Raw genomic sequence first — 21,697 nt, 5'->3', positions numbered from 1 at the left:
TTTTTTTTTTGGAGAGGTTTTTGCTATAGGGCGCGTGCGCTCGCCAGACAGACAGAGAGAGACATAGAGACAGAAAGCGAGAAATCACCCCCCAGGGGGGATGGTCACGCCGCAATCCCTTCTCCTCCATTCTCCTCTCGGGATCTTGGGCACGCACGCACACGCTCCCTGTGTGAGTTTTTTAAGCCACCGGGTCCGGGACACGAACCGCGGTCGACTACGTGGGAGTCCAGCGACATAGCCATTACGCTAACTGCTGGCTCCCGGTCCCAGCCCCTCTTATGCTCTGAACCTCTCTGATCTCTCCTCTAGCTGGAGGCAGCTGTCTGTTTTTAAAAGTCCATATGATTAGATTGGACCCACCTGTACAGTTTAGGACTCTTTCTATTTTTTTCCTCCATAATACCCTCACGTATGTATTCAGCTGAGTAATCGAATAATCAGGCAGGAATCTTGGGGATCTAACTTTTGTTTTCTGTTTATCATTTTGTATAATACTGTTTTCCGTAGTGGTTGTGTCAATATGTATTAACAGTAGTATATAAGAGTGCTTGTTCCATTTCATTGTTAACTCTATATTGCCAGATATTTAAGTTTCCAATCATTTGGTTGCTGTAAAGTATCTCGTGGTATTTTAAATCTGTATTTATGGGTTTATATTATTCATTAATAGTATAGATGGTTTTATTTTGCTGCTTTTTTAAAGCCATGGTGTAAATAATTTTATACTATAATATATATATTCCCTAATGTGAAGTTTTACTTCAAAGTTGTGCTTTTGTGGTTCATCTTCTGAGTTTTTTATGACTACTCTATGCTATTTTATTGTATAAAGATATTACAATTGGATCATTCTTCCATTGATAGAAATTTAGATTGTTTTTTACTCAATTCTTATGTATATGTAAGAGAATTTCTTGAGGATAGATACCTAGAAATGAAATCACATGTGTGTAAAATCTAGATGTGAAAATGATGTGGATCTTCCCTTATTTTATTATAGAAGGACTACTTTTATAAAAAATAGATTCATCCTCTTTGCTTTCCTTTCTTACTGCTTTTATTCAGTCTGACAAGCAGATGTCTTCATTGTCTTTTAAAAATTGTTAATATTAATTGTTTAAAAAACCCCTCTAATATTGATATTGTAAGTGTATAAAGAAAAAGTCCTTTATCTAGTTTTACTTTATATTTAATAAAGCTAGAATCATACCGTGTATAATATTTTGTAATATGCTTTTACTTGAGGATCAATATGTATAGGTTTTTCTTTTTAATAGTTACGTAGTATTCCTTTGCAGGTTTGAGTTTTATTTACTATCCCATTCCCAGAGCCTTGCAGTTAATAAATATTTGTGGGCGGAATGAAGAATATACCAGTACATATAGTCATAACTCATTCAACTCTTCTCTTATTAGTGGATATTTAGTGTCCTCTGATTTTTCTTTTATAACAGTGTTGCAGTGACCATTCTTATGTATATATGCCATTGAACATTCCTGAGGGATTATTATAGTATAGAACCCTAGAAATAGAATTATTTAGCCAAAGGGGATTTATATTGAGTAGTGGCAATTGGGCATCCCATGTTTATTTTAATCTATACTCCCACTAATAATATTTAGATACTCTTTTCTTCATTTTCTTGCTTATATTATCTGTATGTTACATTTTCTCTGTATGTTAAAATTAGTGTTTACATTTTTCCTCAAAACAATACTTGTATTGGATCATCAGAAAAGTCATGATACATTTTGTGTAGAAAAGCATAGAAAAATACATTATGACTTTTCTGACCACCCAATACATTGTTTAAAAATAGTGATCTTAGGGACCAGCAGATGCTATAATGGTTATGTCGCTGGACTCCCACATAGTTGACTGTGGTTTGAGTCCCGGACCCAGTGGCTTAACCTCACACCAGTGCCTGCGTGCCCAAGGTCCTGAGAGGAGAATGGAGGAGAAGGGATTGCAGCGTGGCCATCCCCCTGGGGGGTGATTTTTCGATTTCTGTCTCTGTCTTTCTGGTGAGCACATGTGCCTATAGCAAAAATCTCTTTTCTAAAATTAAAAAAAAAAAAAATAGTTAACTTATAATGAAAAAGAGGCAGAGTAATGTTTTCTTATTTTCTATGGCACTTTCATATTTCTTTTCTTTTTTAAAAATTACTTAATTTTATTTATTATTATGATTTAATATGCTATAGGGCACATCCATTCACCAGAGAGATACACAGAGAGTGAGAATGAGGGAAAGTGAGAAAGCAAGCTGCCAGTTCCAGGCCTTGAACCGCAGTTGGCCATGTGGGAGTCCAGTGCCTCAATCACCATGCCACCTACTGGCCCTGGTACTTTTATATTTCTAAACATAATATTTATGTCACTGTGACTGACTTATCAACTTTAGGTACTGTGTATTGGCTTCCTATTTTGATCCTTGAGGATTTGAATATTTTAAAAATCCTCGTTTAGTTGAGGCCAGCAGGTGGCATGGTGGTTAAGGTGCTGGTCTTCACATATGGCCAGCTATGACTCAAGTCCTGGACCTAGTGACTTACTTTCTCTCGCTCTCTCTTAAGTGCATATACCCTGTAGCAAATTGAAAAATAATAGTAATATTAAATAAATAATTCTTAAAAAAAAATCTTCATTTACCTTTTCTCAATTCTCCACCTATGGGTGTAGCACTGTTGTTCAGCTGTAGAGCTCAGAGTAGTCCATGACTGTATTTTCTGTCTTTTCTCTTTTTTAAAATTTTTTTTAAACTTTAAAAAAATTATGTTATTTAACTTTATTTATTTATTTAATTTAAATTTTACCAGAAAGGGACACAGTGAGAGAAAGAGAGGGAAAGTGAGAAAGCAAGCCGCCAGGTCTGGGGCTTAAACTGCGATTGGCCATGTGGGAGTACAGTACCTTAACCACCATACCACCTGCTGGCCCTGAGTCTAGGACTCTCAACTGTATGATTGTCCATGTGTGATCTAGCTCCCTTAACCACTTGGCCAAGGAGCTGGACCTCCATTTTCTTTTTTATACATCTTTTTCTGTTTTTTAAAGTTACCTAATTTTTTTCACCCAAATAACTTTTCATATATGGTGTATATATTGCTATATATGCATATTACATATATATACATATATGTATATATGTGTGTATATATATATTTGAAATACATAAAATTTAATTTTGAATTAAGGATTTCAAAAATTCTTAATTTTTGCTACATTGTCTTTCATATAATCAGTTCTGTCTGCTTCTCTGGAGATTTTTCTCCTAGAACCCTCTGTCATTGTGCTTTTAATCTCAGCTACAGTTTGCTGCTTTATTGGCAGTTGTGTGTATATTCAGAGCTTTTAAACTTGGCAAATTTTATTGAGAAATTAAGAGAGAATCATTGTTGATGCGAGAATCTTCCCTAGACCCAAGTCAGTGTGTGGGAGGCCTTTTCTATGGGCCAGTTTCTCCAGAGTATTCTCCCGCTGTGTATTAGTCACGGTAGTTTATTTAGGCACTTGCTTTTCAAAGTCTCATTGCAAAGACTAGCCACATTGTGTCATCTCCGCGCTTGTGAAAAGTGTAGACTCTCTGGATCTCACCCCAGAGAGATGAGAGCAACGCAATAGATAGACCCACGATTCCGAGAAGCACTGGACTGTGCTGTGCTGTGCTAACAACAATGGCCATAACAAAGTGTGACTCCATCAAGCAAAACCCATCGCAACTTGGGTGTACCTCCGCTGGTGGTAGCTGAGCTGTGTGGCTTCCAAGATGGCAGTGAACGAGAAAGCTGGAGGAGCGCAGCCAAACTTCTCAACGTCCAGGTGTGGATGAGAGCTGACATCTCTCTATTTTATTGATCAGAATTCAGTCACATGATTCCTGTCATAACTGTGAAGACGACTGGAAAACGTAGTCTTCTGGGTTGCCCAAACAGGAAACCATAGTGAACAAATAGAATTAACCATGGTTCAATTTGGCCATTCTGGTCCTGTTTTTTTTTTTTTTTTTGGCCTCCCATACGTGAAGCTCACTAAACCCTTATCCAGGGAAGGCAGCCCAGAGACGGATCGGGTCATCGCCCTCAGTTTAAAGTACAGGATTTCAGTTGTGCTAGCCGGTGTCGGTTAAGGAGGCTGGACTGATCCCATGTGGCCAACTGCATGCTTGGAGTATGAGACTCAGAGGCTTGAAAAACCCGCCAGAGCATGTGCAGGCATGCCCAAGATCCTGAAAGGAGAGAGAGGAGATCATGGTGTGACCATTTCCCATGGTGGGGGGTGCTTTCTCTGTCTCTGTCCTCTTCCTTTCCCTCCCTCCTCTTCCCCCTTTCCTTAGCCAGTTAAAGAAAAGTACGGGATCCCAGGTGTCCGTGGAAGAGCCTTTGGGAGATGACTGAGCACCAGTTCTGCTTGGCTCACACAGCTCTGGTTATACAGATGGTTCAGAGGCACACTGGGGTTCCGCTCCTCACTTCCCTGAGTCGTCGCTTGACTTCTTGTTTCCCGTCTGCCTTATTTCTGCATTTATAAAAGTGGGACTGGGTTTGAACTGATTGATGTCCAAGATTCCTTCTAGTTCTGTCATTCTGATATTTTTGGTCTCCCATTGAATCCTAGCTCTGTAACCTCACCTACCTGTAAGGCTTACAAGGAGAGCACGTTTTACAACCTAAAGAAAAGGGCTTGGGGTAGGGAGGGCAGTGTAGTCTTAAAGAAAATTTAAGGGCTGATGTGTAGAGTGTAATTAGGTTTGCTTCACGTGAATCAAAACTGTAATAACACTTGCAGTTGAAAGAGAGGGAGGCCCTCTTGATCCAGCTGGATGGACACATTTCTAACAATTACTCCTGTGAGACAGGGACACAGACCAGCCAGGAAAGCGGTGAGTACTTCCCAACACTGAAACACAAAGGTCAACGTCAGAGGCTGATGGTGCTTCAGAGACGGGTTGAAGTTATGTTAAAGCCTCAGCCCGAGATGGTACCAGATGACTTCTCTAACCTTCTGGTCTCTGGGGGTGGAAGTCATGGCATGATAAGGTTGTTAAATAATTTTAAAAGTCTATTGTGATGCAGGAACCAGCAGTTAGCGTAATGGCTATGTCGCTGGACTCCCACATAGTCAACCGCAGTTCGTGTCCCGGACCCAGTGGCTTAAAACTCACGCCAGGCGCGTGTGCATGCGTGCCCAAGATCCCAAGAGGAGAATGGAGGAGAAGGGATTGAGGCGTGACCATCCCCCCTGGGGGGTGATTTCTCGCTTTCTGTCTCTATGTCTCTCTCTGTCTGTCTGGCGAGCGCACGCGCCCTGTAGCAAAACCTCTCCAAAAAAAAAAAAAGTCTATTATGATGCGACTCAGTGCGCTTGACTCTAGTGAAATTGTAACACTGACAAGTCATGTACTGAATTCTCTATCTGTACTTTTTTTTTTTTTCATTTATTTTGGCTAAAGTACAAGCTAAGTGCTGTCTGTTCTCAATTTTGAAAATATCACACCTCTACGTCTTGTGTAGTTTTTGGTGATTCATCTTAGAAAGCCACACTGTTCTTTCTGAGTGCTCTTTGAATACTCGCCATCTTTTTCTTGCGCTAAACTGGGGGCTGTGAGTCTGAGTTCATAGGTCCCGCTGAGATACACAGCTGAGTTTGTCACTGACACTGGGTGCACTGCCACGTTCTCTGGAGCTGTTCACCAGTCTGGGCACCTTCGATAGTATTATCTTCTTACAGTTTGTGCTGTGAAGTTGTCTCTGAAGAAACAGAAGATATGTAGGAGAGCATCTCTTTTATTAAGTTGTAACACTGTCATTCCCGATTTCTCAGGTAGCATGGTGGTCTCTAAAAGTGCAGTTCTCTCACTCTGCCGAAATGTCTGAAGGAGCAGGAAGGGGGCGGCTCTCCTCCTCCGAGTGGGAAGCAGAGTCTGTAGAGTCGCCCCACTAATGGCTGCATCGCTCTGGTGGGCTTTCTTGGCCTTCGTGCTGTCGACGTTTGAGGGTCGGGTGACTCCTTGTTGTGGGGAGCTGCCATCCATTGGGATGTTTAGCAGCATCCTTGGCCTCTTCCTGCTAGATGCCAGGGGCACCCCCACAGTTGTGACAACCAGGAATATCGCCAGGAAACTGCCCTAGATCCCCTGGGATGCAGAATCCCCTTGTTGAGAACCAGCGACTTACGGATACCTCTCAGCTGGCGTCTGCCACGGTCGTGCTTCTGCTTCCATCTGGCTTCTCCATGTTCTAGCCTTGCTCGCGGCCTCTCCCCGACTGCACTCTGCTCAGCTCATTGGGTGGAGAGTTGCCAAGTGAAGGTGTAATCAGTGGGGAGTAGGGCAGAGCTCGGAGTCAGGTGTGGCCCTGGGTAGTGGCCGAGTGCTGCAGCACGCAGATGGGTGTGTGTTTTGGTGGTAGCTAATGATTAGACTTTTGAAACAAGTGTCTTATGATAGGAAAGTGAGCTGACAATGCCACCGTGGTGGTCCCTAGCACACAACACTGATCAGGTATGTGGTATCTTTGTGTTGTCTCAGGCCTGCCTTGTGGGAGTCTGGGGTTATGAAGGAAAGTGCCAGGGATGTTTTCTTCTTGATGTTTTTATTTGAAAGAAGCAAAGTAAAGTGAAACTATTTCTTGATGGACTTCCATATTCAGTTTAGGTTTCGATCTTGAGGTGACATTAATAGCTAGATAGAGTACATTTTTTCGTGAGTCCATTTTTTCGTGTGTGAAAGGGGGCAGGAAGGTTTGCACTTACAGAGCCACAGGTGTTTACCGAATGTGGCTGGAGATGGTGTCTTGCCCTCAGGAAATGCTCCGAGTACCGAGGAAGGGAGACAGGCAGATCAGGAGTGACACTGCCATGTAAGGAGTGTAGCTGTGGCTCCATTGGGGACAGATGGTAGACAAGTGAGAGCTCAGAGATAAACTGGAGACTGGGACAGGTGTTCACACTCTTCCCTTGGATTCATTCTCACACACAGTCACCGTTCATTTTTAGCACTACTATTCTGGGCGTCCTCTCTCTCTCTAACTTAGTTAAGGTTTTCCTGAAAGCCCATTTTTGTAAACTTTATTCTCAATATTAGTTGTATCACATACCCATTTTTATTAAATTTTAGTGACTACATATTGCATTTAGTTTGACCATCTCTTAATTGTTTGAATTTTGCTACTTTACATAGTCTTTGGATATCTGTGGGCATAGTTTTTAACCCATAGTTCAGATTAATTCTTTTGAATAGTGTCATAGACTAGAGTGGTGTGAATGGCTCTTAATTCACATAAAGCTGAACTGCTTTCATGAAAAGTTCTGATCAATACTTTGACAAGTGAGGTGCTGGATGGCCTTTTAGGGGGCTCTTGCCAATGTTTTTGTGGTGGTTGTTTTCTTTTTTGCTATAGGGCACTTGTACTTGCTGGAGAGAAACAGAAACAGGGGTGGGGGGAGTGAGAAATTACTTCCCGGGGGGTGTGCACACTGCAGTCCCGGCTCCTGCATTAACCTCTAGGGATTTTGGGCAAGCACACACGTGCCCAGCATGATTTCCGAGCTGCCAGGTCCAAACCGTGGAGTTGGCTATGTGAGATCCAGCTGCCTTAACTTAACCTCCATGCCAACTGCTGGCCCCACCAATGCTGTTTTCCTTTTTGCCATAGACGGTAAGAGAGAAAGTGAGAAAGCATCCCTCTCCCGGGGGTTAGCCATGCCGCAATCCCTTCTCCATTCTTCTCCTGGGACTTTGGGTACGTGCACACACACGCGCCAAGCATGATTTTTCAAGCTGCCTGGTCTGGGACTTCAGCCACTGTGGGCCATGTGGGAGTCCAGAGCCCTAAGCACCATGCCACCCTCTGGCCCCAATATTGTGTTTTTTAAAAAGAAAATGATTGGTTTAACAGGTGTAGAACATCTTATTATGATCTTCTTTAAGTTACTAGTGAAGTAGGCTGTTTTTTTTCCTTTTTAATGATTTTGTGTATGAGAGAGAGAGGATTGGCTATACATGTCCATTTTAAAAAAGAATTATTATTTAACCTTATTCATTCATTTATTTTAATTGAACCAGAGAGGAACAGAGTGGGGAAGGAGGGAGGAGTGAGAAAGTAAGCTGCCAGGTCCGGGATTCAAACCACAGTTGGCCATGTGGGAGTCCAGCGCCCTTAACCACCACATCACCTGCCAGCCCCTCATGTCCTTTTTTGATTATCTTTTGATATTGGTTTGCTTTTTTAAAAAAATTACTTTATGTAACTCATTTGTATATCAAGGGTAGAGGCTTTTTGTCTATCATATTTGTCAAATCACTTTTCCAGTTTTTCACTTAAGACTTTTGCTTTATATGTAAGCATTTTTTTTAAAGATTATTTATTTCTTCCATGAGTGAGACAAAGATTGAAAAAGAGAGACAGTGCCCCCAACAGGGTCTTGATGTTGTAACTAAATATGCCTAGTCTATTCAGGGCAGTCTCTGGATAAGACCTGGGACCTTCCTGTATGTGTCAGCTTTGCAGAGTGTCGCATTTCTTTGTGCCATTGTCTTTTCCCTATTTATGAATTTTCATATGATTTCAACCTTAGAGAAAAAGCATATGAGGGGGCCAGCAGGTGATCCTGGATCCCACATGCCCGGTTGCATGATTGAGTCCTGGACCCAGGGTCCTGAAAATCATCCTGTGTGCATGGCGTGAGTCATGCTGTGTGCATAGCATGTCTTTCCAAGATCCTGAGAGGAGTTTAGAGGAGAGGGATTATGGCGAGGCTGTTCCTTTGGGGGGAGATTTCTCACTTTCCCCCCCTTTCTTTCCCTTTCTCTGGTGTGTGCACATATCCTTTAGTATAAACCAAATAAAAAACAAAAAGAAAGACGCGTAAGAGTACAAGGAATTGCCATATTTCCTTTATGAAGAATCACTAGTTGTATTTTTTTTTTGTTCCAACTGAATAGCATTTTATATTTTGAAAATGAATTGGTTGCCCAACTTTTTATAGGAAGAATAAAAAACTTCATTTTGACCTATATGTAATTAAAAGAAAATTATTAATTTTATTTATTACCATTTTTATTTGATTTGCTATATGACGTGTACTTACCAGAAAGAGAGAGAGAGATAGAGAGAGAAAGTGAAGAAGCAAACCACTGGGTTTGTGACTCATGCTGTGGTTAGCCATGTGAGAGTCCAGCCCCTCAACCATCACACCACCTGCTGGTCCCTAAAAACTATTTCTTTATGTTAGGTAATAGATATCAATAGATAATCAATAGATATTTCTTTAGAAAATGTTAGGAAGAAGGCATTAATTAATTAGTTCTCTATAGCCACATAATATTTTTAAAATTCAAATAACTTTTTTAGTGTAACAAGTATAAAGATAAAAAACTGCCTTTAAAAGATTGGAAAAGTGGACTCAATATCACATATTTTCCTTTTGCTCTTATTTCAAGATTACTTGTTGATCTTCTGCTATGGAAGGATTTGGAATCCATTTTCTCTGCAGTGATGATCACTACAAAACATGGAAAAACCCTATGTCAGAGTGGAAGCTAGCATGGTCAAATGGAAATAGTTTATTAAGAACTAGGATGGGGCGGGCCCTGTAAATTAGTGGTTAAGGGAGCTGGAGCCCACATCGCTAACCACAGTTTGAATCCTGGCCATGACAACTTAAAAGCACTCTTGGGCGCACATGTGTGCATGCCCAAATCTCAGTCGGATGGAGAAATGAAAGAGAAGAGATTGTGACCTGACTACACCTCATTTGGGGGAGCTTTCTCTTTTTCCCTCTTCCTCTCTCTCTGTTTCTCTGGCAAGCATATTTGCCCTCTGCGATTAAAAAATGAATAAATTGGGACCAGCAGATGGCATAGCACTTTTAACCTTGCTGGACTCCCACATGGCTTACCATGGTTCAAGCCCCACATCCGGTGACTTGAAACTCACGCCAGGTGCATGTGCATGCATGCCCAAGATCCCGGGAGAAAAATGAAGGAGAAGGGGTTGCAGCGTGGCCATCTTACCAGGGGATGATTTCTCACTGTCTCTGAATCTCTCTCTTTCTCTCTTTCTCTCTCTCTGGCAAGTGCACGCACCCCAAGGCAAAGATATTTTTATGTGTGTATATTTGTGTTTTATCCCTTTAGTTTTATCACTTTCCCTATGTATGTGTATAGGTACATATGTACATTGTTTTCCCTGATTCACTTGACCTAGGTTGTATGTGTCATAAGAACACTTTAACGTGTATCTGAGAACCAGGGCATTCTCTTGTACCATCACAGTAGCATTATCAGTCAGGAGATTTAATGATCGGCACTTGGTGGTTCTGTAATTCGTAGTCCACATGGCGGGGTCAGCAGTTGTCCCTGTTGTGCCCTTTATTGCTCTCATTTAACCTGTTCAGTATTCAACCTAAAGTCACCCTAAATTTAGCTGTCATTTTTTTTTAGTCTCTAGACTAATTTCTTAACCTTTGACATTCTCAACATTGACATTTTTGAAGAGTATAGGCCAATTATTTTAGAGAATGTTTTTCAACTTGTGCTTGTTTGAAATTTCCTCATGGTTAAATTCTGGTTATACATTGTAGACAGTAATAACAAACTGATTTTTTATTTTTAGTGCAAGTTATTAGGAGCCACTTTGTCAGTTTGTTCCTGTACCGATGACAACATTGGAAACGTCATTAAGTTGATATCTGCCGCATTTGTGTACTGCAGCATACTGTTTGTCTCTTTGAAGTTATTGTATATTGAAGCTATGGAAATGCTCTGTTCTCATCAAACTTCTGTCTGCTAGTTTTAGTGTCCGTTGATGATTTCACCTTCATGCTTGTGAAGTTCTTTGGCACTCAATGTTAGGGACTAGCTTTCCCTCCTCCCTCTACCTCCCGTTTGTTTGCTTATTTATTTGAGTGATTCCTACATACATTCCTACTCAGATTTGGTTGGTGTGAACCAACCTTCCAAGGTGGCTCTTATACCCTTGTTACATGTCTCCACAGTTCTTTGAACACTCACTCACTTTTGATGCATCTAGTTGCTTCAGGCTGATTTTTCATTGCCTGGCCTTTAGGTCAACTTTTTTGCAGAGGAACCTTGTTTGGATATCAAGATCTGTGTACATGTGCTTGTTTCAAGTGTGTGTTTTCATTTCTAGGCCCTTTTTGTGGACAGCTAGGATGTGTTTGTCTGTGTGTACACACACATGTATTTAACTACACTTTTAATTGATATATTTTTGTCCGTTACTACTGCTATAACAAAATGCCTGAGACTGAATAATGTACCAGTGATAGACATTTGACATTTGTTTCTTAAAGTTCTAGAGGGTGGATGATCCAGATTCAAGGTGCTGGCATTCAGTTTGACAACAAGGGCTTTCTTGTTGTCCTCAGGTGGTGGAACAGCAGAAAGGCAAAAATGCCTAGTTCCCTCTCTGCCTCTCTATAAGGTCCTATTCATGAAGGTGGTGCCTTCTTCTTTTTTTTTTTTTTTTTGAGAGGTTTTTCACTATAGGGCGCGTGCGCTCGCCAGACAGACAGAGACAGAGAGACAGAAAGCGAGAAATCACCCCCCAGAGGGGATGGCCACGCCGCAATCCCTTCTCCTCCATTCTCCTCTCGGGATCTTGGGCACGCACGCACACGCGCCCGGCGTGGGTTTTAAGCCACCGGGTCCGGGACACGAACCGCGGTCGACTACGTGGGAGTCCAGCGACATAGCCATTACGCTAACTGCTGGTTCCCATGCCTTCTTTTTTTTAAAGTGATAGAGAGCATGTGCACATGCATAAGAGAGAGGAGAAAAGCAACCTTGAGAGGGTTTTGTCACACCACAGTACCCTTAACAACCTCCAGCCCTTCAGGAGTCTCAGGATTCTGGGTGCCCATGTTGCATCCCAACTTGTTTTCAGTTTGACTCCGGGAATCTGAGCCTGTTGCCTTTTTAGCTTCCAGACTCAAAAGGCACTTGCCTTATTGCTGCACCCCAGCAGTTGCATGCACCCTCATGTTTTAATTAAGTCCTAAGTCCCCACCTCTTAATGGTGGGAACTTTAGTTTCAACATGCATTGAAGGATTTAAGTTTCAACCTAAGAATTTTGGGGTACATGTTTAGGCCATAGCACTATCTACATATATACATGATGTATATTAAAAACTATGATTGTACAGCCAGCAGGGGAGAATTTTTCACTTTCTCTCTCATTCTGTCTCTCTCTGGTGAGTGCACGTACCTTAAGGCAAAAATCTAAAAAAAAAAAAAAAAAAAAGAAACAATTAGGATTTTATATTGATGCTACCTGTGTTAATAAAAACAAGCTATGATTTTGTGTTGATACTTCCAGTGTTAATCCAACACTATGGAGTGGGTCCTTCTAATGTCTACCTTGTGTGGAATAATTTTCTTTTTCTTGCATCTTACCACACTCAGGGTGTGAAGATATTCTTTGTTTCTAGAATAGTTTTTGCTTTTAGATATAGATTTATGCTCAATCTCTAATTTTTTATTTATGGTATGAGGTAGGAATTGAAGTTCACTTTTTTATTACATGGATATCTGATTGCTCCAGCACCATTTGTTAGAAAGGTCTTCTATTTCCCCTTGGCTTGTTTTGGTCCCTCTTTTCAAAATCAACTGATTGTAGAAGTGTGAATCTCTTTTTTGTACTCTATACTATGCACCCTTGATCTGTGTCCTTAAGCCGACACAATGCTGGATTACAGTAGCTTTATGAATAATCTTGAAGTCAGATAATGCTAATCCTTCTACCAATCCTTATTTCCTTATCCTTCTAATCCTTATTTTTCATGATTGTTTTGGATGTTCTAGGTCTTTCGTATTTGTGTATAAATTTTAAAATCAAATAGCCAATTTCTGTAAAAGTATCTGGTAGGTATAAGATTGGGATTGCAATTTGGACAGGATTCATATCTTTCCAGCATTGAATCTTCCAAATTACAGATGTAGTTTGTAATTTATTTCCATTTATTGGGTAGTCGGAAAAGTCATGATGCATTTTTGCATAGAAAAAAATACATCGTGTCTTTTCCAACTACCCAACTGTTAGGTATTTAATTTCTCTTGGTAGTTTTTTATAGTTTTCAATACAAGGCTTGTATTTTTAAAATTTCTTTTTATTACTTTATGTACATAAGAATCAATGAATGAATACAGATGTCACAATCCTTTTGCCTTAGCCTTCTAGCTGGGTGATTACCATCATACTCAGCCTCTTTATTTGGTTTTAAGACAAGGCCACCCTCATGCTTGTAATGCTCCTGCCTTAGACTTGCAAGTAGCTGGTATTGCAAGCTCATGTCACTGTTTCAGCCTTTATTTTGGACCAGAAGTCAAACCTGGGCCTCTCATGTGATCCCAGCCCGTGGAGCACAGTATCTTCTTTTTTTTGGAGAGGTTTTTGCTATAGGGCATGTGCACTCACCAGAAAGACAGAGAGACAGAGAGATAGAAAGCGAGGAATCACCCCCTGGGGGGGATGGCCACACCACAATCCCTTCTCCTCCATTCTCCTCTCAGGATCTTGGGCACGCATGCACACGTGCCTGATGTGAGTTTAAGCCACCGGGTCCAGGACTCAAACTGCAGTCGGCTACATGGGAGTTCAGTGACTTAGCCATTACGCTAACTGCTGGTCCCTGGAGCACAGTATCTTAACAGTGTATATACCACCTTGCCTAGTCCTACTTTTTTATATTATTTTAAGAAAAATTTTTAAAATTTCCTTTTCTTTTTGTTGCTAGTAGAAACAAATAGAATGAGTTATATACTGACTTTACATCTGTGACCTTGCTAAATTGACTTAGATGAGTCTAGCTAAACTGACTTATATTTCTTAGCAATTTCTTTTAACAATTAGGTTGCCTGTAAAAAGACGGTTTTACATTTAACTTTCCAATCTTTATGCTTTGTATTTCTTTTTTCCTACCATATTACAGTAGCTGAGACATTTATAGTGTTGAATAGAATTGGTGGGAAGTGGGCATCTTTGCCCCATTGCCAATATTAGAGGCAAAGTCCTTAGGATTTCATTAGGTATGTTATTTGCTATTGGCATATCTGTTTGATGAAATTTGTTTCTACTGTGCTGAGGGTTTTTTGTTTTAATTCAGAATAGATGTTGAAAGCATTTATCAAATGCATTCTTTACATCTGTTGTTACGGTAAAAACATTGAAATGTGAATCCAAGCATTGTATTTCCAGGATCAACCCCTCAAGATCATGATATACTGTTATTTTTACAAATTACTGATTTTACTTTTTCCATTGTTTTGCTGTGGATGTTCTCATCTATGTTCATAAACTATGACTGTATTTTGTAGTTTTTTTTTTTTAGTAAGTGTTTGTAGTAGGTTTACACAGGCCTTGTAAAATAAGTTGAGAATGATTTCTTGCTCAAATGTTTGATAGATACCATCAGTGATAAACATCTGAGCTTTTATTTCAAAAAATTTTTTTAGATAGATTTTTGCTATAGGGCACGTGCGCTTGTTGGAGAGGTAGAGAGGGACATAGAGGCAGAAGTGAGAAATGGACGACTATGCCACAGTCCTTTTCCTCCTTTGTCTCAGGATTTTGGGCGCACACACACACGTGCCCAGTGTGAGTTTTAAGCTGCTGGGTCTGGGACTCAAACTACTGTCGACTCTGTGGGAGTACAGTGATGCAACCGTTATGCCATCTGCTGGTCCCATCATCTGAGCTTTGACTTTTCTTTCTGTGAAAGGTTAGGCTAGCACGTTTAGCTTATTAATATGGTTATTCAGATTTCTAAAAAAATTTTTAAATTATTTATTTATTTAACTTTATTTATTTAAACTTGCTATAGGGTATGTGTGGTCACCAGAGAGAGAGAGAAAGAGAAAGAAGGAAAATGAGAAAGCAAGCCACCAGGCTTGGTACTTAAACTATGACCAGCACATTAACCACCACTCCACCTGCTGGCTCCACTATTTAGATTTTAAAATGTAAACCATGTCAATGTCAGTTGTGGAAAGTCTTATTTTTCCATGTTATCATTAGTGTTCGCACGTTATATCTGTTTCCATCTTACTATCAGCCACGTTTTTATAGTCAAAGTGCATTTCACATAGATGTGATATACTGTAGCTAAGGCTTGCTTTTTTCCCCCTCCCCAGTCTGAGAGTATCTACCTTTTAATTGAGCCATTTATTTAGTCCTTTTATTTAATGTACATAATAATACACCATTGATGGGGCCAGCAGGTGGTATGGAGGTTAGGGCAGCTGGATTCCACATGAACAACTTCACTGTTCAAGTTCTGGACCTGGCAGCTTGAAGATGGTGCTGGGCACATGTGTGTGCATGATCAAAATCCCAAGAGGAGAATGGAGGAAAAAGGACTGCGGTGTGGCCATCCCCCTGGGGGGTAATTTCTCACTTTCTTTGCCTCTCAGTCAAGTGCACGCACCCTATGCAAAATTCTAAAGAAAAAAAAAAAACACCATTAATCCTCTTTCTTTTTTTCTTTTTTTTTCCACCCAGGATTCCATGTGTTCAAAAATTGCACAATTTATATGTAACACACAAATCAGTACTTGAAGTGCCTTTTACTGATGTACTGAGCGGCGAGAAATTTGAGTCATCTTAGCATGGCAGTTCAAACTGAAGTTGGATAAGGCAGAGCTCTGCCTTCCTGCTTCAGCTCTTACCCTGTAAACAAGTGGCCTTCCCCCAGTCTACTCAGTGCCATGTTTTTCGCAGTTTGGTACGTTTTTGTTGGTCCTTTTCTGTTTCAAATGGTCCCGGAGTATAGTGCTGAGGTGTCCTCTAGTGTTCCTAAGGACAAGAGACTGGTGTACCTTATGGAGGAAGTGCGTGCATTAGACACGAGATAAGCGTCACTTAGATGTGATTGGTAGTGCTGTTGGCTGTAAGTTGGTGTAAACGAACTAAAAATTTAAATGAAGTAAGCCGTTTTAAAGAGAAACACACACGAAACAAGACTGTCTATTGACTGAGGCATTGTAACCAGAGGCTTGCAGGAACTTCACTCTGTACACCCCAGAGGAGCATTGCTTCCGTATTTGCTAACGGAGTGTTCATGGTGAGGTTATCATGCCCTATATTTTATTTCTTCAAAATGGAAGTTTTATTTACACTACGTAAGTGTAAAAAAAATTCAGTGAATATAGAAGAAAATGAAAGTCCCCTGTTATTCTACCCCCATCTTCTCCCTGAGTGCACTCTGTCTAGACTAACAGGTGAGTGTGCGTCTGTGCACACATAGCCTGCTGGGGTTAGAACTGAGAGCTGCCACCCCTGTGCCCAGCAGCAGAAGTTCCACTGCTATTGTCAGTGCAAACATCGGCCTGTTTAAGAAGGCAGCTATCTTGGGTGTGGCCACCAGGATAGTCATTATTACCTGTGCTGCTGTCAGTTCTTTGGCCAGCAGCTGCTTCCTGTGCTGCTCATTCCTTGGAATTGTAGTGGTTTATAGAACCTTTTTTTTTTTTTTTTTAAATTTTTTAACTCTTATTACCAGAGGACAAATATACTCATCAGAGAGACAGAGAATAAGCATGCCTCTGCAATGGAGCGTGGTTGTGCTATAATCCCTTTTCTCCATCAGGATTTTGAGCACACATGCATACACATCCAGTGTGCTTTTTAAGCTATCAGCCCTGGATTTGAACTTCAGGTGGGGATGTAGGCAGTTGGGGTTGTAGGATCTGGCTCCCTTTGCACAGAGCTTAACTGCTATGCTACCGGACAGGTCCTTTACAGAGTCTTTTTTTTTTTTTTGGAGAGGTTTTTGCTATAGGGCGCATGCGCTCGCCAGACAGACGGAAAGAGACAGAGAGATAGAAAGCGAGAAATCACCCCCCAGGGGGGATGGTCACGCTGCAATCCCTTCTCCTCCATTCTCCTCTCGGCATCTTGGGCACGTACGCACACGTGCCCGGTGTGAATCTTTTTGAGAAGTGTCTTTAACTTGATGTATAGCCTTGCTTTATGTGGGTAGTGTGAGTGACAGATACCATGTTCCCCTCCAAACCCCTACTCTTATTCTCATGTTCGTGCATTTCTTTGAATTAAACTTGTACTCTTGATTTAGACTTAAGTGTCCTTTCCCCCATCTACCCCTACCTTTTCTAGAAGATTTCTAGGTTCTTTTTGTAAACTGTACAACATTTAAATTACATTACAATTTTGAACTAAGGCTGATGTAGTCAGTCTGCTTTGACATTTAAGGATCAGTGGTTGTTTCTCCCCCATTGAAATTATTTGTACCAGGTTAAAAAATATTGGATCTATGTTAGTGTTTTCTAAATTGCCACTAGGGTACTTGATCAGTATTTGAGATGGTGGACAGTTCTGGTTAGTAGTTTGACCTACAAATGAAATTTCCAGCCAATTCTGGCTGCTGTCTGAGGAGGACTGACCCAGAGGCATTTATTGAATAGATCTTCTGTGATAGGCATTGGGCCAGAGAGAGAGATACACAGTGGTAAGCAAAATGAGATAGGGGCCCAGCTGCAGTGGTGCAGGCCATGTGGCACCAGTACCACTGTGTAATACTGGGCCACATAGGAGACCTGGAATCAAATCCCAGGTCATCCTGAATGTGTCTGTGAAATGCTTGCATGTGTCTGTGAACCTGGTTGTCTGGGAGGTTGTGGGAAGGATCTGGATGTGGCAAGTTTATGTCAAGGATTCTTCCCTCCCTTTTTTTCCCCTTTTCCTTCTTCCTTTCTCATGAAATAAATAAAATATAAAACAAAGCAAAAAATTAGTTAAGATCTGTGCCTTTGAGGAGCTTACAGCTCATTTGTGGATAACATCATTAATGAAAGAATTCAATAAATGTAAATGCCAACTATGATAATTGTTAATGCAATAGATGTGGTGAAGACCTATAAATGTGAAATTTCCTCCCTGAGGATGGTCAGGTTGTTGAGTAATAGTTACATTATGGGGGCTATGGGGGAAGAAAGAGCAATGCGGGCAGAGAATAGCCTATACAAAGGCCCTTTGGCAGAAGGAGCTGGCAAGTCTGAGAGACCTGAAAGAACACCACTTTTGCTAGACTGTAGAGTGAAAAGGTGGTGTAACACCAGTTTGGATGGATACATAGAGGGTGAACCACATGGGGCCTTGTAGGCTGTATTACTTGAACATCTTCAGATATAATTTAGCTATCATAAGTTCACCAAATAAATCTACAATTCAGCAATGTTAGTAAATTTAGAATCGCACAACCATGATCACAGTCCAGCTTGAGATATTTACATGGCCCCCTAAAAGTTCTCTTGTGGCCATTTGTGGTTAATTACCACTCCTACCCCCAATACTACGCAACCACTGATCTACTTTCTGTCTCTCTGAATTGGTCTTTTAAAGACAATTCATAGAAATAGAATTGTACTAAATGTCTGTGTCTGACTTCTTTCAATTTGCATAATTTTTGAGGTTTGCCCATGTTATTATGTGTATCATTGGTTTGTCCCTTTTAATTCTGAGTGGTCTTCCACTATATGGATATGCCACATTTTACCTATTCATCAATTGATGAACATTTGGAATATTTCTGGTTGTAATGAGACCGTGAACCTTCATGTGTATTTCTTTGTGTGGATGTATGCTTTTCATTTCTCTTGGATAGATTCCAAGCACTGGAATCCGTGGTCTTATGATAGATTTAACTCGTTAAGAAACTGCCAGAGTCTTGTCCAAAGTGTCTTTACCACTTTACATTCTCTCCAGTAGTAAATAAGGACTCTTAATTTTTCTCTGTGGTGGTTTTTTTGTTTTTAAGTTTTTGCCATAGGGTGCATGCTATTTATTGCTGGAGAGAGACAGAAACAGAAAGAGGGAAAGTGAGAAATCACCCGCAGGGGGATGGCCATTAAGCAGTCACTTCTCCATTCTCCTCTCAGGGCTTTGGGCGCGCACCCACATGTGCCTGGCATGATTTTCAAGCTGACAAGTCTAGGACTCAACCTGCTGTCAGCCATGTGGGAGTCTAGCACCTTAACCAGTGTACCACCTGCTGGCCCCAGGACTCTTAATTCTTCTATGTCAAACAATAATGACTGTCTTTTTGATTATGGCCATTCTAGTGGAGTATGTATAATGGTATCTCGTCATGGTTTTAATTTGTAACAGTTTCTCATGAATTTGTTAGTTATTCATTTATCTTTTTAAATGAAATTTCTATGAAATATCTTGCTCATTTAAAAATTTGCTTGTCTTACTGAGTTGTGGGAGTTTCTTATATATTCTGGATACAAATCTTTATTAGATATATGAATGCCCATTATTTTTTTCTTTCCATCTGTGATGTGACTTATCTTCAGTTTTATTAATGGTATCTTTTAAAGTGCAAAAAATTGAGACCAGCAGATGGCATAATGGTTACATCGCTGGACTCCCATGTAGTCTACTGCAGTTCGAGTCCCAGACCTGGTGGCTTAAACTCATGCCCGGCGTTTATGCATGTGTGCCTAAGATCCCTAGAGGAGAATGGAGGAGAAGGGATTGTGGCATGACCATCCCCCGGGGGGGATGATTTCTTGCTTTCTGTTTCTCTTTGTCTCTTTCTGGCGAATGCATGTGTTCTGTAGCAAAAACCTCTCCAATAGGAAAATAAATAAATAAAAAATAAATAAGTAAAGTGCAGAAAATTAAAATTTGATGAAGTCTGCTCTGGTTGGGATAATGGTTTGTTTTCCAGTGGTTACTGTGTTGGAATTTGGCCCCTAATGAAATGGCATTGGGAGGTGATGTGACCCTAAAGAGGAAGGTCTGCCCTCAGAGTGGATGGGCACCATCCAGTCAGCTGGGAGGTAGAGGGACAGACAGAGAAAGGGGAACAGTCTTCTCTTTCTCTCTCTGCAAGTGGCTACTGACTTACCTCAGCCATGTTGTGAAGTAGCTCCAGAGGAGGTCAGATGTTGACCTCATGCCTTTGGACTTTTCTGCCATCAAAATTCTAAGCTTAAGGGAACCAGCAGTTAGCGTAATGGCTATGTTGCTGGACTCCCACATAGTCGACCGCGGTTCGTGTCCTGGACCCGGTGGCTTAAAACTCAGTGCTGGGCGCATGTGCATGCGTGCCCAAGATCCCGAGAGGAGAATGGAGGAGAAGGGATTGCAGCGTGGCCATCCCCCCTGAGGGGGGTGATTTCTTGCTTTCTTTCTGTCTCTCTCTGGCGAGCACACACGCCCTATAACAAAAACCTCTCAAAAAAAAAAAATCTAAGCTTAATAAACCTCTCTGTTCATTATAAATCACCTAGTCCCAGATATTTCTGTTTAGCAAGATAGTAACAGACTAATAAAAAATCTGATTTAGGTAGATGTTTTTGAATAACATCTGCAAAGGTGGTCATTGAAGCCAAAGTCACCCAAGAAAAGGGAACACAGAATGAGAATTTGGGAGAATAAAGTGGAGCTATGAGAAATCTTAACCTTTTTTCTTCTTTCTTTTAAGACAGAGTCTTTCTATGTTAACAATCCCTCTGCCTTAGCTGGGGCTGTAGGCATGCATCACCATGCCTGACTGACATTTCATTGTTAAAGTTTATTTTATTTCTTCCAGGACATACACACACACACACACACACACACACACACACACACACACACAGGGGCGGGGCGGAGGGAACAGGCACCCTTGACAGTCCTATGGCACTCCGACCCCCCTTTTCATCCCTAGGTCTCCAGCCATTTAGGATCAAGATTGTGTGCATGCTTGGCATGCTTCAGGCCCACCTGGGATCTGAACCGTAGTCTTCCTTGTGCCGCCAGCTCTGCAAAGTGGAGCCTTACTGCCTGTGCTACCACAGCCAGGTTAAGAAATCTTAACATTTTATGTTGTGCTACAGGAGACAGATGTGCAAAGGTGAAGTATAAATAGGAGAACAACTAGGAGAATATCATGCCATGGCATGACAGAAGAAAAGAGTACTAGTATTTTAAGACTAGAAAGAGTAAACACATCAAGTCTGATAATAGAGGGACTGGAGCACAGTTTAATTATGTATAGAGAGCATTGTTTACCTTCTGGTACTGAAGCCACATGCAGTTAGCTGAACTGTGCATGGAAAGTGAAAAAAAAGGTCAAAGGTGAGTGCAGACAGCTCTTTCGAGAGTAGCAGGATAGATGGAACAGTAACAGGATAGATGGGACAGTAACAGGATATGAATGAGGAGTTAAGAGAAGTTTTATCCCTTTTTAAAATTTTTAATGAGACAAAGTAACCTTATTTTTCACACTAAAATAGTGATTCAGGTGTTAGATAAGGCTATTTTTGGAAAATATGTGGAGTAGGTGCTAATCTACTTAAGGTCATGAGTCTCTTACCTGTTACTCTCTTCATATTTCAAACTTACTGTTTCAAGATAGCTGGGACCAGCAGTTAGCGTAATGGCTATGTCGCTGGACTCCCACATAGTCGACCGTGGTTCGAGTCCCAGACCCAGTGGGGTGTGCATGCGTGCCCAAGATCCCAAGAGGAGAATGGAGGAGAAGGGATTGCGGCGTGGCCATCCCCTCTGGGGGGTGATTTCTTGCATTCTATCTCTCTGTCTGTCTCTCTGTCTGGCGAGCGCACGCGCCCTATAGCAAAACCCTCTCCAAAAAAAAAAAAAAAAAAAAAACCTTTAAAATTTAAAAAAAAAATTAAAAAAGAGGGCGGCGGTCATAATGCA

The 21,697-nt window shown here is 41.0% G+C and overlaps 1 protein-coding gene across 4 annotated transcripts in view; it reads left to right on the top strand.

The window, feature by feature from the left end:
- Positions 1–21,697, top strand: part of MARCHF8 (membrane associated ring-CH-type finger 8) — an 86,957-nt gene that overhangs the window by 7,845 nt on the left and 57,415 nt on the right. Inside the window, exon 1 of one of the 4 annotated variants that reach the window (XM_027771512.1) lies at positions 6,365–6,506. The exons of the other annotated variants lie outside the window; for them this stretch is intronic. The gene's annotated coding sequence lies outside the window, so the exon portion shown is untranslated. Of the gene's footprint in view, positions 1–6,364; positions 6,507–21,697 lie in introns of those variants that run through there. 4 annotated transcript variants of the gene reach the window in all.

Source organism: Tupaia chinensis, unplaced genomic scaffold (genome assembly GCF_000334495.1).
Source record: "Tupaia chinensis unplaced genomic scaffold, TupChi_1.0 Scaffold000217_1, whole genome shotgun sequence".
NCBI lineage: Eukaryota > Metazoa > Chordata > Mammalia > Scandentia > Tupaiidae > Tupaia > Tupaia belangeri.
This window is presented reverse-complemented; position numbering and strand designations above follow the sequence as displayed.